General features: G+C 39.8%; 1 long non-coding RNA gene across 2 annotated transcripts in view; it reads left to right on the top strand.

The window, feature by feature from the left end:
• Positions 1–6,011: 6,011 nt before the first annotated feature.
• LOC129506481 (uncharacterized) overlaps positions 6,012–22,483 on the top strand; it is a 34,730-nt gene continuing 18,258 nt past the window's right edge. For both annotated transcript variants that reach the window (XR_008663816.1, XR_008663815.1), the window contains exon 1: positions 6,012–6,137. This is a non-coding gene — a long non-coding RNA (uncharacterized LOC129506481). The remainder of the gene's footprint in view (positions 6,138–22,483) is intronic.

Below are 22,483 nucleotides of genomic sequence, written 5' to 3'. Positions count from 1 at the left end.
TTTCTGGAAATCAACAGCTTAATACCAACATCATGTGCTCCTCAAAGTTTTATGTGACTCCCCATTCACTAAGCCCCCATTGGACTCTGAACATACTTAAATTACAAGCTTAAAATACTGTATAGTAATTATTTAAGATTTCATGAAATCCTCTTTGAGGTCATGCCCTAGCACTGTGCCTGGCATATAGTGGGCCCTCCAATATTTATAGAATAAATGAATGTGAATTAAGGGATTTCTCTAGAAATAAGGTACAGACTAATTTTAGAGAAAAGAATAGCAATTATTCTAAGGAGCCAACCAGAGACTGCTTACTGTCTTCCTTTTCTGACTCCAGAAGAGAATTTTCCTTTTTGAAACAGATACCCAGCCTCTTCCATTAGCTAACAGAGGGCCTTGGAAGTGTCAGGAAGCCAGAACCCCTCTACTGCACTCCATCCCTCCCCCAGGCCTCCATCAGAGCATCCTGATCTGAACACAGAGCCTGGGCCCTAGGCACATACTCTTTAAGATGTAGAAACATCTTTATCTATGGGGTGAGACCCAAGAATGACTTAGCATGACTCAGTGAGAGCCCAGGGAAAGTGAAGGCTGCTGTGGTTTCTCCTCTTTCTGTGGAAAGGTCAGCCAGTCCTGGGCCTGGGCTCTCCCATGGGGCCTGAGCTGCTAGCCTTGTCCCCACTCTATTCACTTAGCCCCACAACTCCTCCTTCTCTTCCCACAGAGGCAGGGTGACACTTCAGTGGACTCAACGTCTGAATCATATGAGGAAGTCTAGAGGGAGGAAGTGAGAGGTGAGGATACATGTTCCTTCCCCAGCTGAATGAATAGTTCTACTAGTCATAATAACTGGCAGTCACTGGATATGTACAGTATGCCAGCCACTGTGTGAAGGGCTGTAATGCACTGTAAGTATTCTTCCTCTTACTAAGTACTTACTCTGTACCAGTCACTATTCCGGGAGCTTTACAAGAATTAACCCCATGAGGTGAACTATAACCCCATGAGGTGGACTCTACTAATCTTATCATTTTACAGATAAGAAAACTGAAGCAGGCAGAGAATAACCAACTTGCCCAACAGAGCTTCTTGTAGTAGAGAGGGGTACAAACCCAGGGAGCCTGGTGTCAGAGCCCATCCACTTAATGACTTACATACATAATCTACCTGCAAAATGCCTCTGCAGTGGCATTCTTCCTGTTTTACAGATGAGAAGCCTGAGGTTCTGAGGACATGAAATGATGGGGTTAGATATAGAAGCAGTGAACTAGGGTAGGAAGAATGTGACTTCATTCTACTTCCAGAGCTTGAGCTCTTCTGTAGCACTATGCTTAACTGAAGACCAAATGGAGTCTGTAATAGGAAATATTATTTACAAATCACCAGAAAGCCAGGGATTATTCTCTAGATGATTCTAGAGCTGTTCATTTAATCCTTGCAGGATGTCCTATTCTCAGAATGGCTGCTGCTACCACCCATTGACAGACCTAAGGCCCCTCCTCAAAATTCTCACAAGCTTGGGGGACAAGCCAGCCTGGTTCCTAGCTCTACCCAACATGGCTCTTTGAAGCTCACTCCAGGACCTAGGAAAGAGCTCAAGGACCAGGGCACAGGCTGTCTGCTCTCTACCCAGTAACTTCACATTAAGAAGCTAGGATGCCAAATGAAATCCCTCATATGTGTACTACCTTCTTTCTAATTTCCAGCCCCCTCTACTGTTTATGAAGAGTAAAAATAGATAGCTGTCTTCTAAGGAGCATTAGGTCACCTAGCCCAAGTGCACAGTGATTTTCAGGATTGATGTTTGCAATTATTCTACAGGTTTGACCAATGCCTGGTCCACAGAAGGAGGGGTCCATGACTAAGACAAGAAGGTGTCACTTATGTTTTACCTCTGGGGGAACTATATTCCCCTTGACTCCTCTCCAGGCATGTGGTTTTTATTACCTTAGCTTGAAACAGCAACTGTGTGCCTAAGAAATTTTACAAACGTTTACGTATGGAAAGTATTTAAGGATATGTCAGTCTCAGCTATGGGGACAGGTGGGGTGCAGCCAGCAGTTCTGCTCTCAGTTGCCAGACTGCAAGGAGAGGCTCTTGCCTCTTTCCACAAGGTGTTTCCAATAAGAGGGGCACATTTCCCTCATTAGAAATAAAACACAGATTGATGATGTTGTGGTATTTCTTGGGAAAAGAGGAAAAAAACAGTTTTCAGATGTCCTTGTTGAGCTCCTCTCATGTGCTTGTGGGTGGGGCTGGTTTGGGAAGGAGAGAAGTGTATTTATGGGGAAAGCAAGAGGAGCACCCCCATTATTCCACCACTGAGCCTGGCTCCCCAAACAGGGATGATGGGAATGATGTCTGCTCGGCTACATCGTAGACCATCAGGGCTTGAAGAGAGAGAATGAGTCCAGCCTCCCTATTTGGCAGATGAGGACACAGAGCCTAGGGAGACCAAAGACCTCCACCAGCAGTCAGGGAAGAGCTACAGCAAATCCCAGTCCAGTATGCTTTTCAGCATATTCCATTCCACACAGCCATCTCAACAATTGAACACACATCTATTCATGTGTAGCTGAAGCTTTAGGCAATAGTTCTCAATTGGATTTATGTAAAAAAATGCCTGGGAGGCTTTGCAAAAACACCATTATACTAAGCCTGGAGATTCCTAGGTAATGAGACTGGCATAAGGCCTCAGCCTGGGTAATTTTAAAAGCTCTCCTGGTATATTCATGGAGTTGAGAACCATCAGGATTGAAAGCCACTACTTTAAGGAACATAAAGATGAAAACAATATGTTCCCTTTCTTTCAGGAATTCACAGGGTGACAGATTTATGTAAATAACTTTCAATCTCCCATGCTAGGTGCTATATGAGGGCCAAGAAAAATTCAAGTGTGATCATGACTGAGCTATCCCCACCAGAGGACTAATTTGGGTAAACACTATTGTTTATTCCACCTAAGCAAAGCTTATTCACCTTTCCAGGCCTATCTCAAATCACCTCTCTTCCATAAAGCCTTTTTAACAAGACTCCAAATATAATCAGTATTCCTCTTCTCTGGACTCCTACACTATCCACAGGCTGTAAACAGTTTAGCACCAAATTATATACAATTTCTACTGTTAAGATCTATTAATCATGACATGAAATCTTCCACTTATTCAGTCCATACTGTGTACCAGCCACTCTGCTTCATGCTTTCCATCCTTTGCCACCAATATTCCTAGGAGATCTATCATGCTCCATCTGCACCCATTATATGGATTAAGAAACTGAGACTCATAGGTATCAAGTACCAGTTACTAAGGACATATGAGTCCAAGTCTATATGCCTCCAATGCCCATCATTTTATATTAAATATAAACACTATTTCTTTATCATAGCATGTACTCCTGATAATATTTTATAAGCCATAAGCTTCTTTGATATTCATTCTCTTATTTAATCCTGACTACAGCCCCACTGTCAGCTCCATTTGACAAGCAAGGGAATAATGTCTTAAAACATTAGGTAAAAGGCTCAAAATCCCATTGCATGACCATGACCCCATGTGTTCTGACTCCAAGTGCTATTTCTACTTCTATCCTGTGCCAAGTGCCAAGCTCTGTTGCTTGTTGACCTAAAGTCCCTTGAGAATCTAGACTGTGTTTTATGCTGTTCCTATATTCCCCATAGATACCAGATATGCAGTCTATTGCTTTATTAATTGATTTTCCAAGAATATCTTCATGAGGCATTCTGTCCCTAACGACCTGAAGAGCAAAACACAATTCTTTTGGGGCTGGAAAGAACTGCTGAAGAGATGTGACTGGTTCTTTTTAGTGCCATGACGAAGTCACTGATCTTAAAAAAAAAAAAAAAGTATTCCAGTCATTATTTTTGAAGGTATGATTTTTCTTTTTTTTTATATTTTATTTTATTTATTTATGATAGGCACACAGTGAGAGAGAGAGAGAGGCAGAGACACAGGCAGAGGGAGAAGCAGGCTCCATGCACCGGGAGCCTGATGTGGGATTCGATCCCGGGTCTCCAGGATCACGCCCTGGGCCAAAGGCAGGCGCTAAACCGCTGCGCCACCCAGGGATCCCAAGGTATGATTTTTCCACTATTTACATAAACTAACAGAATCAAAGAGGAATGTGAATTAAGTGACCTTCCCATGATCATGGAGTAGACCATGGAAGATAGATAGAACTTCTATCTACCTCCTACAAAGTCTCTGATCTAAATCCTAGTCACCTGCCTAGGGCATAACAGTGTTTTAAAATTTTACTTTGTCATGTCCCATCTTGTTTTCCAAAGAATTCAAAGTAGTACACAATGTGAATGGATGCAATAAATAATGGTAAAATATAAACAAGTAAAGACAATCAAGGCTGGGGAAAATGGAAATATAAGAAGTCAGTATGAGAAAAAGTATTTTATTAGAGAAAAAACATTTGCCTTAAAGCCCAAAAGACTGCTTGAATTTAAAATAGATATCCTTCTGTGTGTGAGGTTCAGTTGATGAGGTATTTTTAAGGGCTTAGTAAGTCCTGTGGGGTTTCACTTCATGCCGGATATTGACCAGGAAGGATGATTAAAGCAGTGAAACTATAGAATTTATCCCCAGGATGTGGTCAATACAAAGTATTCATGCATCTGTGGTTAAATGGGAGATGTGTTTTCCAAATCTACTGTTGCCAAAAAGACCACGTCAGTGCTTTGTGCAGAACAGAATTTCTATTTCAAAAATAAGTCTGAATCATGACGATTCATTCATTTAGCAAATATTGTGACAATAAATTGTCTGCCAGGAACTGTGCAACGCACTTGGAAATTCAAAGACAAATATGACACGTAACCTTTCCTATAGGACTTCTCTGTCAAGAGGAACAGACAGGCTTAAAATATATAATTGGCATAATTATAACAAGTATGATTCTACAGATATGTATAGTGGATATAGAAACAGAGATGAGGTCAACAACTTCATTGAGGTTGGGTGGTATATCCTATCTTCTAATCAATACTCATCAGTCAAAAAGACACCAGGGTTCTGGTACCATCCTTAATCAAGTGACCATGGGAGGGTTATAGAATAAGTAACTTACTTTTGTATCTTGCTAAACATCTCTATATTTCTGACTTGATAGTGTAGAGAAGTAAGGCAGGGAAAAGGCAGTAGTGCCAGCTTAAAAATCGTGATCAGCAGGAACAGAATAGGGAAATGTGAAGAAATGCTATAGCAAATCTTTTATAATAAACAGGTTAGTGAGACTGATTTTTTTGGCATAGTATTGGCATTTTATTTTCGGCAATCCTCCATATGGTAAAGGCACCTTCAGAGTAAAAATATCAACTTTCTAGCAGATTATACATCCATTCAAAACACCTATGATCACATTTAAAACAGAAATCTAGCATCCTGAGAGGGATGAAAATGGTAGGCTTTCCTGCCAGTGATCATCACCAAAAACTAGAAGCCAATGTCAAAAGTGACCAAGTATTTTAACCCTTTAGAGCTCTCAGTGCTGACTCGAAAATTTGGAGCAGCTTCTTCTGGCTGACCTAGTTGAAAGATATTTTAATGGCCATAAAAAATTTAGAATTTGCAGAGTTATATATATAAATTCTATATGCAGAATTTACTGTTATTGATTCCAGTATGTGTGTCTGGAGAACTCCCAAAGCAGGGCTCCATAGCTAATTGACACATGCCTGAAGTTAGCTCAAGTTACTACTTTAGTAAAAAAATCAGATAAAGAAACTTTTAAAGAAAATAACTTGGGCAGCCTGGGTGGCTCAGCAGTTTAGCTCTGCCATCAGCCCAGGGCATGATCCTGGAGTCCTGGGATCGAGTCCCATGTCGGGCTCCTGCATGGAGCCTGCTTTTCCCTCTGCCTGTGCCTCTGCCTCTCTCTCTTTCTCTCTCTCTCTCTCTGTGTGTCTCTCATGAGAAAATAAATAAAATCTTTTAAAAAAATAAATAAAATAACTTCCCCTTTTCTTCCTTTTATTGACTCACAGGTTGGAAGTTGAAGAAAAAAAAACTTAAAAAGAAAAAGCTAAGGAATGCCAAATACTGGATATGTGGAGGAATTCGATAAAATGGAGAGCCTTAATGAGAAATGTGCACACTTGTGACCTAAAGGTAAGTCACTGGGACCTAGAAGGACTGAACCCATGGTCTAAGTGTATGTGAGAAATGGCATTGGGTAAAGAGCATAGGCCATGAGCTAAACAGACTCCCAGTGTTAATTCCCAGCTCCTTTGGGTAAGTTACCTAACCTCTCTGGGGTCTGGTTATTCCTCTCACTTGAAAACAGGGAAAATTATGGTGTCTGTATCACTGGGTTGTTGTAAGAATTGAATGAGATAATGCATGTGAGGCTTAGCACAAAACCCAGCACTTAATAAAGGCCAAGAAAAAAAATGCTAACTGCTGTATTATAATAATTCTCTCATGTAATCCCCACAACTCTTTGAAGAATGTCCAATGATCGTCATTTTCTCAATGGGTACATGAGAATGGAGACAATGAGTATCTTTGCTAACTTGTCCCACAGGTGACTTTCTAAGTATAGCTAATGCCCTGACTTCTCCCTCTCCTTCTTTTCCCAGGAAACCAGACTGCACAGAGTGTAGATGGTCTTTCACATCCTTCCTAAACCATCCTGTCCCATGGCTTTCTCCCCACCAACTCTCCCTTCCTAGTTCCTTAGGATCCTCATGTCTCTCCTTCTACCATGGGAACATTTTCCATTTTGTTGCTGGCTATTGTTCCTCAACTATCTTATGCCAAGAACGCACAGGACTACCCCACTCTAAGCAATGGTATTAGAAAAACCCTGTGACTATTTGGACATCAGCTTGCCAGTCTCTGGAAAGTTTTTCAAACATTACCTTTCCCTGGGTTTCTATTTTTCCATATTTTGTAAGCCTCAAGGTACTCTCTCCCAGATATGGGCAAGGTGCCCTGGAAAAATGAGAATATTTTAGAGGTCAGGGATGATCCCAACTTCCACTATCATTCTGTAGGACTATAAGCAGTCAATGGAAGATGTGATGTGATAGAGAAGAAAGGAGGGCAGAGGGAAGAACTTGTTTTCTAACATTTGAGGTGCTGTCATGAGGACAGACTTAATCAGTCTTTTCTCCAAGAGCAGAAGCAAGCAAGGGAGTTTTGATTACTGATTCAATTTCACTGTTGGTAATTGGTCTTTCAAATTTTCTGTTTCTTTCTGGTTCAGGCCTGGGAGGTTATGTTTATGGGAATTTATCCATTTCTTCCATGTTGTATAATTTGTTGGCATATAATTTTTCATTGTAATTCTTACAGTCCTTTCTATTTCTTTATTGTGAGTTGTTATTTCTCCTCTCTTACTTCTGATTTTGTTTATTCAAGTCCTCTTCTCTCTTTAAATGAGTCTGGCTGGAGGTTTATCAATTCTGTTGATCTTTTCAAAGAACTACTCCTGGTTTCATTGATCTATTGTTTTGTTTTTGTTTTTGTTTTTGTTTTTCAGTTTCTATTTCATTTATTTCTGCTCTAATGTTTATTATTTCCTTCCTTCTTCTGGCTTTGGGGATTTTTTTTTTTTTTTGCTCTTTTTGTACTAGCTCCCTTCAGTGTAAGGTTAGGTTGTTGGAGATTTTTCTTGCTTCTTGAGATAGGCCTATTTTTTTTTCAATTCTTAAATTTACTTCCTTTTATTTATTTTTTAATTTTTTATTGGAGTTCGATTTGCCAACATATAGCATAACACCCAGTGCTCATCCTGTCAAGTGCCCCCCTCAGTGCCCATCACCCAGTCACCCCAACCGCCCGCCCACCTCCCCTTCCACTACCCCTTGTTCATTTTCCAGAGTTAGGAGTCTCTCATGTTCTGTCACCTTCACTGATATTTTCCACTCATTTTCTCTCCTTTCCCCTTTATTCCCTTTCACTATTTTTATATTCCCCCAAATGAATGAGACCATATAATGTTTGTCCTTCTCCAATTGACTTGCTTCACTCAGCATAATACCCTCCAGTTCCATCCACGTTGTAGCAAATGGTGGGTATTTGTCATTTCTAATGGCTGAGTAATATTCCATTGTATACATAGACCATATCTCCTTTATCCATTCATCTTTTGATGGACACCGAGGCTCCTTCCACAGTTTGGCTATGTGGACATTGCTGCTATAAACATTGGGGTGCAGGTGTCCTGGCGTTTCACTGCATGTGTATCTTTGGGGTAAATCCCCAGCAGTGCAATTGCTGGGTCATAGGGCAGTTCTATTTTTAACTCTTTGAGGAACCTCCACACAGTTTTCCAGAGTGGCTATACCAGTTCACATTCCCACCAACAGTGCAAGAGGGTTCCCCTTTCTCCACATCCTCTCCAACATTTGTTGTTTCCTGTCTTGTTAATTTTCCCCATTCTCACTGGTGTGAGGTGGTATCCCATTGTGGTTTTGATTTGTATTTCCCTGATGGCAAGTGATGTGGAGCATTTTCTCACGTGCTTGTTGGCCATGTCTGTGTCTTCTTTGGTGAAATTTCTGCTCATGTCTTTTGCCCATTCATGATTGGATTGTTTGTTTCTTTGCTGTTGAGCTTAATAAATTCTTTATAGATCTTGGATTTTTTTCAGGCTTTTTATTGTGGCTGAGTTCTAATTTCATAGAGTTAGTCAGAAAAGATGCATGGTATGACTTCAATTTTTTTAAATTTTTGAGACTTGTTTTGTGGCCTTAATATGTGATACATTCTGGAGAATGTTCCATGTGTACTTGAGCATTCTACTGTTTTAGGGTGGAATGTTCTAAATACATCTGTTAGATCCATATGGTCCAATGTGTCATTCAAAGCCAATGTTTCCTTGTTGATTTTGTGTTTGTATGATCTATTGATGTAGTGGGGTGTTAAACCCCCTATTGTTATTGTATTACTATTAATTAGTTGCTTTATGTTAGCTATTAGCTGCTTTTTGTATTTGAGTACTCCCATGTTAGGTGCGTAAATATTTACAATCATTATACCTTATTGAGTTCTTCACCTCTTGTTAGTTCTTTTTACATTTTCTATCTCTTAGTTAAAGGTCTCACGGAGGTCCTCTACTCTTCTTAAGTCCATTGAGTATTTTCACAACCATATTTACATCTATCAGGCATATATGACTTATCTCCATTTTGTTTAGCACTTTTGCTGTAATCTTTGTTATTTTCTTTCATTTGGGGAATATTGCTCTGAATCCTCATTTTGCCTGTCTTTATCTGTTTCTAGGTGTTAAGAAAGTCATCTATGTCCCCTACTCTTGAAAGTAGTGTCTTTATGAAAAAGAGGTCCTGTAGTGAGAGCCCTGTAGCACTCTGTCCTCTGTTTGCCAAAACCTTGTGCTCCAGGAGTGTCTCCTATGTGTGCTATGTGTGCCCTACTGTTGTGGCTGAGCTGTGTTTGCCTTCAGTCCAGTGATTCGCAATGGCTTTTTGCCGGTTATGGGTAGGGTTTGGTCCCTGTGTTCTTATTGGGTCAGCCTGGGGATGTCTTGGGCTTGAGTTGAGGCAACCAGCTGTTTGCCAAAGATACAATAGCACTGAACCTCTTTGACATGGTCTCTTCTCTACATTTAGCTGTAGAGAGTCTGTTCTGCCATTCTTTGGGTCATTTTCTGGATTATTTATACTGATATTAGTGTTATATAGTTGTATCCCTGGGAAGAGATGAGCTTAGGATCCTCCTATTCCACCATCTTCCTCAGAAGTCCTATATGATACTCTTTTAGAGAAAGTTCCCAGGCCATTTGCTAGAGAATCAGGTAGAAAGCCCATGTCAAGGGTAAATGGCACTTAATAAATATACAATTGGAAATAGTCTTTGGGAGCTTATATCTGATATCTTTGATTTAAGTCTAGTGGGTGGATAGATTAAGGAATACCACCATGGTGTGGGTAAAAGGAAATAGAGTTAGGGATATGTGTAGGGGGATAAGGACAGCACAAAAGCCCTATAAGCAGCTTGTATAGATTTACATACCTCATTGGACTCCTTCTCAGAATAAGCTGATAATGATGACTATAATACAAAATAACAAGTCAAAGAATTATTTAATGGGTATGGGTTTGCTCCATAGAAGTATGATGTTAAAAGTGTCACATTCTTTTACCTTTCTATATCCAATTGGACGAACTCTTTATCTCCAGTCTTCCCACTCCATCCCCTTGTTTCTTAAAAGAGTCTCAGGTCTTATCTGGTCTCAGGAACCTTTATTTCCAAGGTCTATTTGTCACTACTGCTGACATCTGGCTCCTCATTTTTGCTGTAGCTGCCCTTCCGGCTCCCTGCTGGGTACAGACTAAGGTACAGGGATAGGGGCCATGGCTCTGAAGGCCCTGGTATTTGCTGACCACCTCCAGGCATAGAGATGTACCACTTGCCATCTCTTGGGGCTCTGTAAGGCAGTAGGATTAGGATCCCTAGTGTTCAAAAGAATGCACTATCCTTTCATCTCCCAGGTTTAAGAAATCCAGATCTTTCCAGCATTCATTCACTGAGACCTCTCTTCAACCCCTAGTGTCCCTCCTTCTCTCCACAATCTAGCTTCATCTACCTCCTATAAGCCAAAAATTTCAAAACAAATCATGTTAAATCTCCTTTGGGCAAGTGAAATACAGCCGTCTGGAGCACAGACCTGCAGTTACTCTTTTTGGTAAACTGGACAGCTTGTAGTTATTTATTTAGCTTTTTGTATGAGCTAGGCACTGTAACAAGTGTTTTGCAATAAGCATTGTTTTATCTGATCCTGACAGGATCCATATGGGTAGGTAAGATTACTACTTCAGTCAAATGTGTAAGAAAAGTAAAGCTTGAAATGATAGTCAAGACACCTGCCTAGGGTGGAGCTAATAAACCCAGGCTACCAACTCCAGAGCCCAGACTCTCAATCACCATATCATCTGCCTTCCTCTTTAAAATTAATAAGCAAATCTCCTTTTCTCATTCTTTTTTTGAGGATGCTACAGTGAAAAATAAAAAATAGTGAAAGGGAATAAAGGGGAAAGGAGAAAAAAGGAGTGGGAAATATCAGAAAGGGAGACAGAACATGAGAGACTCGTAACTCTGGAAAATGAACTAGGGGTGGTGGAAGGGGAGGTGGGCGGGAGGTGGGGGTGACTGGGTGACGGGCACTGAGGGGGGCACTTGACGGGATGAGCACTGGGTGTTATTCTATATGTTGGCAAATTGAACACCAATAAAAAATAAAGTTATAAAAAAAAAGAAAAGAAAAATAAGATGCATATAAATTAATCAGATTAACTTGCCCAAATGATACCGATTAAATCCCAGAGACTACACAGCAGGGTTCTAAAAAGGAAATGATATTCTCTCAGCACAAGCAAAACCTGTTAGATCTTGTGAAGCTGCCGCATAGGTTATTTATCCTGTGGAGTGCTGTGGGAGTGCATCTGTGTGTTTAGGGTGGGGGGCAGTTGTAGTAGTACTCTCCTTATTCTAGGCATCACCAGTGCTCTGTGGAAGCTCTCTGCTAGATTCCCTTGGGAGAATGCCCTCTTGCATTCTTTTGTATCAGGAATGTATGCAATGGCATCTTTACAACAATAATTGGCAATATTTTTATTTTCAAGTAATATATAAATTAATGGTGCATATTTGAAATGAAGGCATCTTGAATTCAATGAACTATGGTTTGTTGAAAAATTCTAGATTAGAACCTCTCTAAGGGCAGGAAAGAGAAAATGTCTCTGCTTCTTATGTATCTTATCGCCTCCCTTCTCCACACTTGTTATGAGTGCCAGCCACCATGAGCAGTAAGTTAACAACAGTTTTCAATGGCCTACGTCCATCCTTACTGTCAAGATCCCTCACAAACTGATTAATAATTTTAATATATCCCCAATCACCTAATTATAATCCCAAATTAATCCTTTTTCAATCATCACTTAAGGAAAGTGACATCATCTAAAGAAAATAACAGTTTTATTTTAAACTTTTTCTAAGGAGGTGCTGGAGTCAGAGAAATTCCTTTTCAATCTCTGTGCATCAGCTGTATTTATATATTTATATAGCACTGCACACTGAGGAGAAAGAAAAGAGACCAGAAGTAAAATCATCAACCTTTAAAGAAGTATCCTATTCACTTCATATTTACATAGAAGAAGGCATGGAGTACAGAAAATTTTTTTGACAAGAATGAAATGACTAGGTTTCTCCTTAATCATTACTTTCAAATTAAGTTAACCATCATCTTTCCATGCATCCTGGTTCAATAAAGATTTTTCTGTATAAGCTCAGGGCTGCAGTTTATTAAAAATTTAAACTTGCCCTTATAAACCTTACGGGAATCTGAATTGAGATAGCCAGAGATTCTGGCCAATTCATCATTATTATTTCTTGAACTCTGAACGTTTATTTACGCAGCTCCAAACTGATTTGCATTCTGCGCCAGTTACAGGAATAGATCTGCCAGGAAGTTTTGAAACTCGAGAATAGATAGGCCCCTTTCTTGGTTAAGTCATAGCTCCACAAGTACAGATTAGCCCAGCCAGGTCCTCCAAATCTTTTGCAATGAGCATTTTGAAACACATGGGTCATTTAGTTCTGGTTTCCAGGCAGTTTGGTGAAATGCTTAGTCCGGTGAATTGCAAAAGTTTATGATTTCTCACTGAGGAATGAAATGTGACGCAGTAAAACAAACTTCAGACATTTAATACCAGATGTTAATGTAAAAAATTGGAAAATTGTGGCCCCACATGATTTTCTGACCCTTGACCACTAAAGCCCATCATAGTCTGGAAACTATCATCATTTCTGGTTTCCTCTACTATTAAACTTTATATCTAATTTCTTTTAAAAGATTTTATTTATTTATTCATAAGAGACACACACACACAGAGAGAGAGAGAGAGAGAAAGGGAGAGAGAGGGAGAAAGAGAGAGAGAGAGAGACAGACAGACAGACAGACAGACACAGGCAGAGGGAGAATCAGGCTCCATGCAGGGAGCCTGACATGGGACTCGATCCCAGGTCTCCAGGATCAGGCCCTGGGCTGAAGGCAGCACTAAACCGCTGAGCCACTCGGGCTGCCCTATATCTAATTTTTTTATGTGAAATAGTTCTGAAGGTTTAATGGATATAATTCGATCATATCAATATTAAGGCATTTTGTGCACACACAGAATAATGCAATTCCTTGTCATAAAATTCAGAATTACAGCCTTTCTGAATTGTGGTACTTTCTAGAAATCTTAAAAAATAGTTTGAGGCTTGATTATTTCCCTTGCCTGCACTCCACACCTATCTAACTTCATGAAATACATAAGAGAAAGAAAACAAGGGAGGAAATCTTGCTTATTTGCATTGAGAGGAAAAGTAACACCTGAAATATACCTTTCAAAACATGTTGACATTTGTTTGCCCTTCTTCTCTGAATCTGTACACTTGAGAAATTGAATTACTGCTTTAGAAGGAGGCTGCACTATTTATAAATCCCATGTCTATGAGGAGATCCTAGTATGGAGTGAGGAGTAGTGGCTAAGAAGCTCTGGATTTGGTGGCCAATCTGAGGGGATTCTATTATTTTCTTTGTGATACTGGACAAAGGATTTAACCTCTCTGTGCATCAATTTACTCTTCTTTTTTTAAATTTAAATTCAATTAATTAACATAAAATGTATTTTTAGTTTCAGAGGTAGAGGTCAGTGATTCCTTAGTCTTATGTAATACCCAGTGCTCATTATATCACATGCCATCCTTAATGCCCATCACCCAGTTACCCACACCCCAGCCCCCTCCAGCAACCCCCAGTTTCCTAGGATTGAGTGTTTTATGGTTTGTCTCCCTCTCTGATTTCATCTTGTTTTATTTTTCCCCCTCTTCCCCTATGACCCTCTGTTTTGTTTCTTAATTTCCACATATCAGTGAGATCATATGATGATTGTCTTACTCAGATTACCTTATTTTGCTTAGCACAATACCTTCTTAGTTCCATCCACATCGTTGCAAATGGCAAGATTTCTTTTTTTGATGGCTGAGTAGTATTACATTGTTTATATATACTACATCTTCTTTATCCATTCATCCGTTGATAGACATCTGGGCTCTTTTCATAGTTTGGCTATTGCGAGCATTCTTGCTATAATCATTGGGATGCAGGTGCCCCTTCATATCTCTACATTTGTATCTTTGGGGTGAATCCCTAGTAGAGCTATTGCTGGGTCATAAGGTAGCTCTATTTTCAGCTTTTTGAGGATCCTCCATACTATTTTCCAGAGTGGCTGCACCTGCTTGCCTTCCTACCAGCAGTGTAAGAAGGTTCTCCTTTCTCTGATCCTTGCCAACATCTGTTGTTTCCTGACTTGTTGATTTTAGCCATTCTTACTGGTGTGAGGTGGTATCTCATTGTGATTTTGATTGATATTTCTCTGATACTGAGTGACGTTGGGCATTTTTTCATGTGTCTATTGGCCATTTGTATGCCTTCCTCGAAGAAACATCTGTTTATTTCTTCTGTTTCTTGACTGGATCATTTGGTTTTTGGGTGTTGAGTTTTATAAGTTCTTTATATATTTTGGATACTAGTCCTTTATCTGATAAGACATTGGCAAATATCTTCTCCCATTCTGTCTGTTGTCTTTTGGTTTTCTCAACTGTTTCCTTTGCTGTGCAAAAGTTTTTTATCTTGATGAAGTCCCAATAGTTCATTTTTGCTTTTGTTTCCCTTGCCTTTGGAGACATGTCTAGTAAGAAGTTGCTGTGGCCAAAGTCACAAAGGTTGTGTTCTCTAGGATTTTGATGGACTCCTATCTCACATTTAGGTCTTTCATCCATTTTGAGTCTACTTTTGTGTATGGTGTAAGGAAGTGGTCCAGTTTCACTCTTCTGCATGTGACTGTCCCAATATCATTTGTTGAAGAGACTGTCTTTTTTTCCATTGGATATTCTTTCTTGCTTTGTCAAAGATTAGTTGACCACAGAGCTGAGGGTCCATTTCTGAGTTATCTATTCTGTTCCATTGATCTGTGTGTCCCTTTCTGTGCCAGTACCCTATTATCTTGATGATTACAGCTTTGTAATGGAGCCTGAAGTTTGGGATTCAGATGCCACCAGTTTTGGTTTTCTTTTTCAACACTCCTTTTAGCTATTTGGGCTCTTCTCTGGTTCCATACAAATTTTAGGATTATTTGTTCCAGCTCTGAAAAAAGTTGATGATATCTTGATAGGGATTGCATTGAATGTATAGACTGCTCTGGGTAGCATAGACATTTTAACAATATTTGTTCTTCCAATCCATGAGCATGGAATGTTTTTCCATTTCTTTGTGTCTTCTTCAATTTCTTTTATGAGTATTCTATAGTTTTCTGAGTATAAATCCTTTACCTCATTGGTTAGGTTTATTCCTAGGTATCCTCTGGTTTTTGGTGAAATTGTAAATGGGGATTGACTCCTTAATTTCTCTTTCTTCTGTCCCATTTAGTGTATAGAAATGCAACTGATTTCTGTGCATTGATTTTATATCCTGCCAATTTGCTGAATTCCTGTATGAGTTCTAGAAACTTTAAGATGGACTCTTTTGGGTTTTCCGCATAGAGTATCATGTCATCTGTAAAGAGTGAGTTTGACTTCTTTGCTGATTTGGATGTCTTTTATTTATTTTTGTTGTCTGCTGAGACTAGGATTTCTAGTACTATGTTCAACAGCAGTGGTGAGAGTGGTCAACCCTGCTGCATTCCTAACATTAGCAGAAAAGCTCTCAGTTTTTCCCCATTGAGAATGATAATTCACTGTGGGCTTTTCATAGATGGCTTTTAAGATATTGAGGCATATTCCTTTCATCTCTACACTGTGAAGAGTTTCAATCAAGAAAGGATGCTTTACTTTGTCAAATGTTTTTTCTGCATCTATTGAGAGGATTATATGGTTCTTGTCCTTTCTTTTATAAATGTAGCATATGACATTGATTGATTTGCAGATGTTGAACCACCCTTGCATCCCAGGAATAAATCCCACTTGATTGTGCTGAATAATCCTTTGAATGTACTGTTGGATCCTATTACCTAGAATCTTGGTGAGAATTTTGGCATCCATGTTCATCAGGGATATTGGTCTGTAAATCTCCTTTTTGGTGGGAACTTTGTCTGGATTTGAGATCAAGGAAATGCTGGCCTCATAGAAAGAGCTTGAAAGTTTTCCTTACATTTCTATTTTTTTAAATAGCTTCAGAAAAATAGGTATCAATTCTTCTTTAAATATTTGCTAGAATTCCCCTGGAAGTCATCTAGCCCTGGACTTTTTTGTTGGGAGATGTTTGATTGATTACTGCTTTAATTTCCTCACTAGTTATGAATCTGTTCAGGTTTTCTATTTCTTCCTAATTCAGTGTGGGTAGTTTATTAGTCTTTAGGAATGCATTTATTTCTTCCAGATTGCCTAATTTGTTGGCATTATAGTTGCCCATAACATGTTCTTATAATTGTTTATATTTTTCCAGTGTTGGTTGTGATCTCTCCTCTTTCATTCATGATTTTATTTGAGTAATAAATATTCTCAATAAATATTCTCAAATATTTGAGTACTAAATAAATAAAAAGAATAAAAAATTCTCTTTTCTTTTTGATAAGTCTGGCTAGTGGTTTATTGATCTTATTGATATGTTCTACTGTTCTTTTGGTTCCTATTTCGTTGATTTCTATTCTAATCTTTATTAATTCTTGTCTCCTGCTGGGTTTAGGCTTTATATGTTGTTTCTCCATATCCTTGAGGTATAAAGTTAGGTTGTGTATTTGAGACCTTTCTTGTTCCTTGAGAAAGGCTTGTATTGCTATATACTTCCCTCTAAGTACTGCCTTTGCTGCATCCCAAAGGTTTTTGAGCAATTATGTTTTCATTTGTTTCCATCAATTTTTAAAAATTCTTCTTTAATTTCCTCGTTGACCCGTTCATTAGTAGGATGCTCTTTGGCCTCCATGTATTTGAGTTCTTTCCAAATTTTCTCTTGTGATTGAGTTTCAGTTTCAAAATATTATGGTCTGAAAATAAACAGGGAATGATCCCAATCTTCTAGTACCAGTTGAGACCTGATTTGTTACCCAGTATGTGATCTATTCTGGACAATGTTCCATGTGCTCTCAAGAAGAATGTGTATTCTGTTGCTTTAGGATGGAATGCTCTAAATATATTTGTGAAGTCTGTCTGGTCCAGTGTGGCATTCAAAGCCCTTGCCTCTTTGTTATTTTTGTGCTTAGATAATCTGTGCATTGCAGTAAATGGGGTGTTAAAGTCCCCTACTATTATTATATTATTATTGATGTGTTTCTTTAATTTTGTTATTAATTGGCTTACATAATTGGCTGCTCCCATCCTAAGGGCATAAATATTTATAATTGCTAGATCTTCTTGTTAGATAGACCCTTTAATTATAATATAGTATCCTTCCTCATCTCTTATTACAGTCTTTGGTTTAAAATCTAATTTGTCTGATATAGGGGTTGCCACCCCAGCTTTCTTTTGATGTGCAGTAGCATGATAAGTGGTTTTTCACCCCCTCACTTTCAATCTGGAGGTGTCTTTGGGTTTAAAATGAGTCTCTTGCAGACAACATATTGATGGGTCTTGCATTTTTTTATTCAATCTGATACCTTGTGTCTTTTGATTGGGGCATTTAGCTTATTTACATTCAGAATAATGATGAAAGGTTTGAACTTAGTGCCACTGTATTACCTTTAAAGTCACTGTTTCTGTATATTGTTCTGTTCCTTTCTGGTCTATGTTACTTTTAGGCTCTCTCTTCACTTAAAGGACCCCCTTTTAATATTTCTTGCCTGGATGGTTTAGTGACCACAAATTCTTTTAGTTTCTGCTTGTCCTGGAAGCTTTTGATCTCTCCTTCTATTTTTAAATTATATCCTAGCTAGATACAGTCATGGCTGCATATTTTTCTCATTTAGTACCCTGAGTATATGTTGCCAGTCCTTTCTGGCCTGCTAGGTCTGTATGGCTAGATCTGCTGCCAGTCTAATGTTTCTACCCTTTTAGGCTATAGACTTCTTGTCCAAGCTGCTTTTAGGATTTTCTCTTTGTCTCTAAGATTTGCAAGTTTCACTTACCAATTCTCCCCTGGTGATCCAGTAGTTGTTTATCTCTCTTTTTCTCAGCTTCTTTATTTTCCACCATTTTGTCTTCTAGATCACTAATTCTCTCTTCTGCTTTATTTCTCCTAGCAGTTAGAGCCTCCATTTTTTATTCCATCTCATTAATAACCTTTTTTATTTCAACTTGATTAGATTTTAGTTCTTTTATTTTTCCATAAAGGGATTCTCTAGTGTCTTCTCTGCTTTTTTTCAAGCCCTGCTAGTATCTTTATAATCATTCTTCTGAACTCTAGTTCTGACATCTTACTTATGTCCATATTGATTAGGTGCTGCCTCTTATTCTTTTTTTTTTTTTTGGAAGTGAGTTTTTCTGTCTTGTCATTCTGTCCAGAGAAGAATACATGAATGAGAGAACAAAATACTAAAATAGCAACAATGACCCCAAAGAAATATACACTAAAAAAATCAGAAGAGAACCAAAACAGAAAATAAAATTTAAAAATTTTAAAAAAGAAGATATAATCAGACAGGTGGACAGAACAGAGCAATAATATGCTGAATCCTGTATTTTTGTCTGTTTGCTAGAAAACTAGATCCCAAAATTGTAAAGAAAGAAAAACTTTCATTCATGCAAAAATAAAAGTAAATACAGTGAAAGGATAGAATGAAACTTGGCCACAGCAACTTCTTGCAAGATACAGCTATGAAGGCAAGGGAAACATAAGCAAAAATGAATTATTGGGACTTAATAAGATAAAAAGCTTCTACACAGCAAAAGAAACAGTCAACAAAACTAAAAGACAACCTACAGAATGGGAGAAGATATTTGCAAATGACCTATCAGATAAAGGGCTAGTATCCAAGATCTATAAAGAACTTATTAAGCTCAACAGCAAAGAAACAAACAATCCAATCATGAAATGGGCAAAAGACATGAGCAGAAATTTCACCAAAGAAGACATAGACATGGCCAACAAGCACATGAGAAAATGCTCCGCATCACTTGCCATCAGGGAAATACAAATCAAAACCACAATGAGATACCACCTCACACCAATGAGAATGGTGAAAATTAACAAGACAGGAAACAACAAATGTTGGAGAGGATGTGGAGAAAGGAGAACCCTCTTGCACTGTGAACTTGTGAACTGGTATAGCCACTCTGGAAAACTGTGTGGAGGTTCCTCAAAGAGTTAAAAATAGAACTGCCCTATGACCCAGCAATTGCACTGCTGGGGATTTACCCCAAAGATACAGATGCTGAAACCCTAGAACACCTGCACCCCAATGTTTATAGCAGCAATGTCCACAATAGCCAAACTGGAAGGAGCCTCAGTGTCCATCGAAAGATGAATGGATAAAGAAGATGTGGTCTATGTATACAATGGAATATTACTCAGCCATTAGAAACGACAAATACCCACCATTTGCTACAATGTGGATGGAACTGGAGGGTATTATGCTGAGTGAAGCAAGTCAATCAGAGAAGGACAAATATTATATGGTTTCACTCATACAGGGAATATAAAAAATAGTGAAGGGGAATAAAGGGGAAAGGAGAGAAAATGAGTGGGAAATATCAGAGAGGGAGACAGCACATGAGAGACTCCTAACTCTGGGAAACAAACAAAGGATAGTGGAAAGGGAGGTGAGCAGGGGTTGGGGTGACTGGGTGATGGGCACTCAGGGGGGCACTTGACAGGATAAGCACTGGGATATGCTATATGTTGGCAAATTGTAATCCAATAACAAAAAATTTAAAAAAAGAATCAATGGGAAAAATGAAAAAAAAACTGTAAAAATGAAAATTAAATTTATTGAAAAAGGAAAAAACCCCGTGAATTCTATATATTATTTTCTCCTAGTGCTGGAGTTTTGCAGTTGTCTATGATTGGTAGACTTGGTCTTGAAGGATATTCTTGCTGAACTGGGGGAAGGGACTGTTGCACTGATTCCCAGGTATCTCTGCCCTAGGTGAATTGTACCACCCTTGCCAGGGGGCCAGGCTAAATAATCTTGTCCAGGTTGCTCTTTGTGGATTTTGTCCCCTGAAGGCTTTCCACTCTGCTTTAGAGGATGAGGATGAAAATGATGGCCTCTCAATCTCCAGCCTCTGAGCAGAGAGCTCAGGGCCCCAGTCCTCAGTGCACCCTCAGGGAAAAGCAGTCAATCACTCCTGTCTCCCTGGTCTTGGTCTGCACAATGTGCTCAGCCTGTGACTGAGCATTTCTATCTCAGGCATGCAACCTGGCTTTGAGTCTCTAAACCCTGCAGACTCCTGCAGCTCACACCCATGCTGTTCCTCCTGGGGGAGGGTGGAGTCTTGTGGCAATTCTGCCACTTGCTGGGCCCCTGCTCAGGGAGTGATCACCCCACCATGCTGTGGTTTGAGGTTTATGGCACCCCTAAGCTGACAACCCTCTCCTGGGCTTGCTTATTGCAGCCAGCTTCTCCACTCTGATGCCTGGGAACTCTGCCATACTCAGGCACCCCGGTCTTCCTGTGACCCCCAGGGATCCCAAGACCACACGGTCCCACCTAGGATTCCAGCCTGGTTAGCCACTTGCACATTTTTCAGGCTGGGACATCCCTCACTGGAGCAGATTCTAAAAGTTCCGATTATGTGCTCCACTGTTATATCACTTTCCAGGGCTGGCTCCTGGAGGCTCCCTCCCCCTGCCATCTATCCTCCCATATATTGCCTTGGATTCATTTCTCCTCATCTCCTATTTTGCAGAAAGTAGTCACTTTTCTATTTGTAGAGTTGGAGCTTTTCTTAGATCTCCGGTTGAGTTTGCAGGTGTTCAGAATGATTTGATAGTTATCTAGCTGAATTCCTGGAACCAGACAAAACTAAGGTCTCTTACTCCTTCATCATCTTGGACTCCTCTCTACCTATCCTTTTTAACAATTCCCATTTCCCCTTCCTAAAAATGAGTTTAACATGAACATTCTGGAGGATTTCGAGGTAAGACTGTACTAGGAGGATTCTAAGCTTACCTTGTCCCATGGATACAACTAGATAACACCCATGTTAGTGTAAATAGCCCAGAAAATGACCTCATTGTTAGCAGAACAAGACTAATCACAGATAAATGTAGAGAAGAATGCACATTTAAGAGGGTAGGAAGGCTGGAGATGCAGTCAGGAAGTAAACTGACCCGCAGGACTATCTGTGGGAGGAAATGGGGCACAGAGAGGGTAAAGAAAAAGACCCAAACCCAGGCACAGGAAAGACAAATCCTTATATCATTTGGTTTTGAAAGCCAGAAGGGTCAAATTTCACCAGTTCTTACAATCAGTGGGTCTTAACACCCAAAACTTTAAAATCAGCAGACTCAGCTCTAGGAGACATGGGAGGGAAAGAAGAAAATGAGTCCTCATCATTAAAGAGAGAGCACGATAATTAGGCCGGTAGAGATATAGCATAGAAACAGCAACTTGAAAAACATCTGGGAAATAGGGAATGAAATTTGTTTACTAACCTCAGAGCATATTTTTTGGAAGGACAGGGATCCTTGGGAGACTTCCAGGAACAAAGGAGCTGGCAAGTACCATTTATCTCCCCTGCCCCCTAGCCTAGACACAGACACCTGAAGAAACCAAGGCTGCACCAACACATGCTACCTAACTTGCCAGCAGCATGTCCTACCCCACATTGTTTTGCAGACATGCTGCCTCAATCCAACCTTTGTCTCCCAGTCCCCTCCCACAGCAAACCTGCACAAACCTTGCTAACATTGAATACTCCACTCTGGCATTCTCCTGTAGATTTTTCCCCCTCCATATGCCCTTACTTGAAGCCCATCCCAAAGCAGTGCCATGAGCCTAGTAATGTGCAAGCAGCCCTCGCAGGGACCAGCACCATTCCAAAGTAATTCCTGCTCCCCAGAGAGAGGGGAAGATAACAACACACACCCATCCAACACAAACCCATCTGGTTTGACTGCGGACCCCACCCACCAGTGATAGCTTCTCAGGAGACAACACAGGGAAAATGCCCTGCAGTTCAGTGCTACTGCATCTTTGGTAAACACCTGGTTGACTCAAGTCAAGGTGACCCCAGGGACCAAACCCTGACCACAGTACACAGATGACTGGATTGCAGGCCATATTAAGGTACACACAATATAGATAGGAGATGCCCCTGAAGTGCCATCTTCTGGTGAACAGGGGACACTGCGGGGCATTGTGGGACCTCTTCTTCATTAGCCCACTACTTTTAAGAACAGGAGGTGTAGCTGACTTTCCAACACAAAGAAGCAGACACAGCCAGACAAAATGAGGAGACAGAGGATTATGTCCCAAATGAAAGAAGGGAACAAAATCAGAGCAAGAGTCCTAAGTGAAATGGAGATGCCTATGCCTAGTAGAGAATTTAAAGTAATGGTCATAAAGATACTC

Source organism: Nyctereutes procyonoides, unplaced genomic scaffold (assembly GCF_905146905.1).
Source record: "Nyctereutes procyonoides isolate TBG_1078 unplaced genomic scaffold, NYPRO_anot_genome, whole genome shotgun sequence".
Taxonomy (NCBI): Eukaryota; Metazoa; Chordata; class Mammalia; order Carnivora; family Canidae; genus Nyctereutes; species Nyctereutes procyonoides.
This window is presented reverse-complemented; position numbering and strand designations above follow the sequence as displayed.